The following is a 6,000-nucleotide window of genomic DNA, read 5'->3' as shown; positions in this document are numbered from 1 at the left end:
TATCTTAAAAAAAAAATCCCTAAAGGAAAAATAAAATAAGATAAAAACAGAGAGAGGGGTGAACCATAAGAGACTGTAAACTGTAGAGAACAAACAGAAGGTTGCTGGAGGGGAGTTGAGGGGGATGGCGTAACTAGGTGACAGGTATTAAGGAGGGCACTTGATGTAACTAGCACTGGGTGTTATACACAACTGATGAATCACTAAATTCTGCCCCCGAAACTTATCGTACACTATATGTTAACTAACTTGAATTTAATTTTTAAAAAAGAAAAGAAAAAAGGAAAAAAAATTTTCCTATGTGAATGAGAATTAAAGCAACTCAAAGTTGTACAACAGTAAATATCACCCTCTGATGGGGTATTTAGCTAGAGAGTAAGCAAGTTCACTGCCTGCCTGCTCATCAGATGAGGGGTGTCTATGATCCGCTCAGTAGGCTCGGCACACACTCAGAGACTTTTAAATTTCCATTTTGAACTGCAAAAATACTTTTAAATGATTTTATTTCCCACTTTTTAAAAAGTAGAAATTGATATAGATCCTGTTACTGCCTTTTACAACGCACCCACCTGTAATACAGAGCGCCAGTTGGGAAATGCTGATTTAAGCCATTCAACACATCTCTTATCCTATTTCACTGAAGTCTTCATAAAGACTTAGTTCCCTCTGATAATCTGCTCTGGTGTTTTAAAATCCTGATGTTAAGGAAGTCCTTTACTGGCAAGTCACTTAACCTCTCAGGACCTCAGATTTCTCATTAGAAAATGAAGGGGTTTGGATAAGATTCTTTTTAAAGTTCCACCTAGAATTAGAATGCTATGATTTTTGTGTTATCCAAAGCTTTAGTTTTCATAACTGTTTAATATCAGAACAAGGTTTTAAAATAAATTCAAACGAGAAATCCTTAATATATAAAGCACGTAAAAGTGAAGCTGAGAACACTCAAGGTCTGCAGAACACAATTTGAAAACCACTGATCTAAAGCTCTTTTAAAAATGCTTTCCTTTTTTCTTTGTCTCAGTGGAAAAGGAAAACATCTGGAAAGGATCCACCATATTAGTTTCCCTATGTGTACACCAGAACATATGTATTAAGTCACCTGTCAGCTTTTCTTCTCCAGATTAAATAGCCATCCTAAGTCCCATTTCCCATCCCTTTAAAACATATTCCCCCTCTTTTTTTAAATGAACCTTCTTTAGTCTCTGTAATTCTTTATTAAAATGTAAAGTTACAAACCAACCACAATCTCTGAGAAGAGCCAAGTGTAGCAAAAGGATTACTTCCAGCTCTATCATGTGATATTCTCACTCCCAACACACTCTAAGTTGTTTCCTTTTTAATAACCACATTCCATTGCTGTCTCCCATTCAACCAACAGCTCAGCTGGACCCACACTTGTTTTTTCTTTTTTCTGTTTTTCTTTCTTTCTTTCTTTCTTTCTTTCTTTCTTTCTTTCTTTCTTTCTTTCCTTCCTTCCTTCCTTCCTTCCTTCCTTCCTTCCTTCCTTCCTTCCTTCCTTCCTTTTCCTCCTTCTCTGTCTCCTTCTTCTTCTTCTTCTTCTTTTTGCTAAACTTGTTATATCTAGTCAAGTAATTTCCTACCTAAAACCCATGGAATTTGTTATTGTCCATTAAAAACAGAGCATTTCCCTAATTAGTTAAGGTCACTGAAGTTTTCTTCTGCCTTCCAGCATACCTCATCCAACTTCATAACCAATGTGAATGTTCTCTAGTTTCTTGGTGAAGCTGTAGACTAATAAAATGTCAATTACCTAAAAAGAAGCTACACAGGAGGTGGGTTATGGGAGGAATTGCATCCCATGAAATTATTTGTTGAAGCCCTATCCCCCAGTATCTCAGAATGTAACTATATTTGGATATATGGTCTTCAAAGAACTGACTGAATTAAAATGAGGCCATTTACGCCTGGGTGGCTCAGTGGTTAAGCGTCTGCCTTCTGCTCAGGGTGTGATCCCAAGGGTCCTGGGATCGAGCCCTGCATTGGGCTCGTCAGCTGGGAGCCTGCTTCTTCCTCTCCCACTCCCCCTGCTTGCGTTCCCTCTCTCGCTGGCTGTCTCTCTCTCTCTCTGTCAAATAAATAAATAAATAATATCTTTTTAAAAAAAATAATAAAAATAAAATAAAATAAAATAAAATGAGGCCATTTGGGTAGGTCCTAATCGAATCTGACACAAAGAGACAGCTGGGGCTTCAACACAGAGATAGAGAAAAGACCATGTGAAGACGCAGCAAGAAGGTGACCATCTGCAAGCCAAGGAGAGAGGCCTCAGATGAAACCAAATCTGCTGATGCCTTGATCTTGAACTTCCAGCCTCCAGAAATGTGAGGAAATAAATGTCTGTTGTTGAAACCACCAGTCTGTGGTATTTTGTTACAGCATCCTGAGCAGACTAATACAAGCTACTCTATGCACGACACTGTGCAGCCCCTTGGGACTCACCAAGGAGTCTCTACCATTACAGAGAAGACTACAGGAGGGCACAAACTCCCATAACTCAAGCCAGAATGAGTTATAAAGGAAGATCCAAGCAAAGTGCCCTGGGAGCAAAAAGGAAGCCAGAATACTTTCCGCTGGGGGATTGAGGCTTGAAACAGGAGATGTCACCTGAGCAGAACCTTCAAAGATGGGCAAAATTCCAATCATGGGAGGCAAGGGGGTAGGGCGGCACTTGGTGGGGGGGGGGTTGGGGGGAGGGACAGAGCTTTATGAGTGTAAACTATACTCACACTATACCTGGGGACAAAGTCGGTGGTTTGCAAACCTGTCTAAACGTCAGAACTGACTGGAAGCTTTTTAAAAAATACATAGATCCGCAGACCCCACTCCTAGTCTGCTGAGTCAGGAACCCCAGAGAAAATGTTCTGGAATCTTTAGTTTAATTAACTTCTCAGGTGAGTTGTATCAACTTCACCAAGTTTAAAGATCCCTTTTGAATAAAAACATCTCACTGCCTGCTCCCTCTCCCCTGGTAACCACTATATTTCTGTTGAATGAGAAAATAGAATTTGTATTTTATTACACAGAACCAAATCCACAAGTTTAAAACTGATATAAATATATCATTTTTACTTAAGCCCATACATATAAGACATTATTTATTCAACTTGCAGAAATGCAAAGTCGCATAGAGGGCTTCTACCTCCTTATTAACCATGAGTCCTAAGCGTGATACTAAAGTCCATCCACAGTTTCTGGATCAGGAACAATGGGTCCAGTGAAAGCTCCTACCCCAAATTATGCTACAGACCAGTAAAATATTGGAATTTTCCATCATAGACCCTGCAAATGAGGGAAAATAGAAGTGGAGGGGGAGAAGGCAGGAATAGGGACTGTTGTCACAGCTCATCTCAGATAGTAGATCCTGACTTATTATGGTGGCCACATGGAAGGTGACAGCAGTGTTTTTCTCACCAGCTAAGACCTAGAGCCAAGGTCTTAGGAGGAGGGGAAGGGGACAAAGGTCCCAATTGGTGTCTCTCTGGTTTTTTTCTCTCCGCTTTTCCCTAATCGCTCTGAGAAGGTGGTCATCTTTTTTAACTTTTTTGATTTTTCTAACTGAAACTCAAAATTCTCCCTTCTGAAGTGATGAAAGTAATCCTACTTGTTAGGGTACAGAGTAGGTGAGCTCATTTATAAAAAGTACAAAACCTAGTATTGGACTCCGCCCTATCCGCCAGCCCTGCTCCCACCCCACCAACACATGTATAAACTCTTCCATATATATTTTTTAGCTGGGTCCTTTAAGTGGCCTTTCCTCAACTCGGGGTTTGCTGAAGCCCAAAGCTCACCTCAGAAAAGCTCTTTTGCAATCAAAATTCACACCGATAGGGGCCTACTTTCATAACTCAACAGTAAACCCCAGATGAGCTATCTTCCCAAAGGGACCACAGTTTTGCTCAAGTGCACGAGAGGCCACATGCAGACAGCGGTACCCTGCTGTTCTTTCTAGATTCTTCTCCCTCCAGCCTTGAAAGTCACCTTCTCCAGAAAATCTTCTCTGACATCCCCTCTCATAAATCCTTCATTAGTTTCCCACTAAATATAGCAGATATTTCTTTTTCTTTCTTTCTTTCTTTCTTTCTTTCTTTCTTTCTTTCTTTCATTCATTCATTCATTCATTGATTCTTTCATCTAATGAGGAAAAGACTAATAATGCCACGAGTTATTTTAGACACTGAATGAACAAACAGGCAAGGTCTCCGCTCTCCTGGGGCTGCCATTCTAGGAGGGGGGAAGAAAGTAAAAAATTCAATATGCATCATGTCAGGTGGAGATAAATGCTAAGAGGAAAAACAAAACAGTGTAAGAAAGCAAATGGGGATATTGCTATTTGGGTAGGACAGTCAGGAAGACCTCGCTGAGGTACTGTCTGAGCAGAAACATGAAGAAATGAATGTGTAGGCCAGCAGGATATCTGGAAAGAGAGTTCCAGGCAGCACCTTTCTTCCCCACAGTGGCAAGGGTCTTGTGTTATTTAGTTTCTCCACCACTGTTACAGGTTGAATTCTGTCACTCGAAAAAAAGATATGCTGGAATCCTAACTAAACCTCAGTACTTCAGAATGTGACCTTATTTAGAGATAGGGTCTCAGCAAAGGTAATCAAGTTAAAGCGGGGTCATCAGGATAGGCCCTAATCCAATATGACTGCTGTCCTTATAAAAAGGGGAAATTTTAGAAGAGATATGCACACAGGAAAACACCATGTAGAGATGAAGGTGGAGATGAGGTGATGAGGGCCAGCAAATGACCAACTTTAGGAGAGAGACATGGAATAGATTCTCCCTCACAACCCTCAGAACCAGCCCTGCCTGCACCTGGAAATTGGACTCTAGCCTCCAGAACTGTGACAATAAATTCCTGCTTTTTAAGCCTGAGTGGTGTAAACAAAGTTTGTAGTACTTTGTCATGGCAGCCCTAGGAAACTAATAACAGCCGTCTATGCCTGTGAATGTCACACACAGACCACTGCCTTACCTGGTTCAGAGGATAAAGCCCTGGTTACATGGGGCTCTGTGTATCCCTAGATGACTATAACAGCCCCTAACTGAACTCCCCGTTTCTAGGCTTACTTTCTCAATCCAGTCTCCACAGTCCTGTCCTGATCTCTCTAAAATGAAAATGTGATCATCTCACTGGTTCACAAGCCTTCACCTGCTTCTCGTTGTCTTCAGGATACAATCCAAATTTCTCAGCTTGGAAACCAAAGACCATAGGATCCAGCCCCAATTTACCTCCCCAACCTTGTTTTTCTCATCTCTGCCCCCTTCAGTGGTGGCCTAACTTCCACTCATCCTCAGACCTCAATTTAGTTACCACCTACACTGGGAAGCCTTCTGAAGACCCCTAAGACCAGGTTTGGTGTCCCTCCTATGTATTTCCAGAAGTCCTTCTGTTGAAAGCTGTTGCATTTGTTACAGTGTGCCCAAGGCCTGTTGGGCCCGTTTGTCCATCTCCTCTTTTTGAACATGAGTTCCTATATTGGTTGTTTTTCTAGGCACTAGGAAAGTGCCTGGCTCTTGGGGAACATTAACTGGACAGATGAATAAATGCACAAAGCATGCCGTGTTTGAACCAGCTGGTCCCAGAACTACAATTTTTTCTCTTTGAGGGGTGGGGGACGGGGAGATGACCTTTCAAGAGATTTCCCAATACCCTGTGGAACCACTGGACTTGGATGAAGCTGCACCTTTCCTTAATGATTCCAAGAGGAATTTAGATTAGACAGTCAAGAGCTGGTCCTTGTGTCGCAAGACACTGCAGTATAAGGAAGGGAAGTAAACAATCAGACAGTTTTTGAGTCTGGGGTTGACCAGTATTTTGGAGCCTCTTTTTGGAAAGGAAGTGGCACTTGCAGGTTTCTTCCCAGCCTCTGATTCTGTAACTACAAGTGCATGACCTACGGGTAAAAGTGGTGGGTGGACAGGAGAGTAGGGTATTACTGCAACCAACAATGCAACGTGTTCTGCGCACAAGGCTCC

Source organism: Ursus americanus, chromosome 11 (genome assembly GCF_024610735.1).
Source record: "Ursus americanus isolate L20-20 chromosome 11, mUrsAme1.1.p, whole genome shotgun sequence".
Taxonomy (NCBI): Eukaryota; Metazoa; Chordata; class Mammalia; order Carnivora; family Ursidae; genus Ursus; species Ursus americanus.
Note: the sequence above shows the minus strand (reverse complement) of the source record.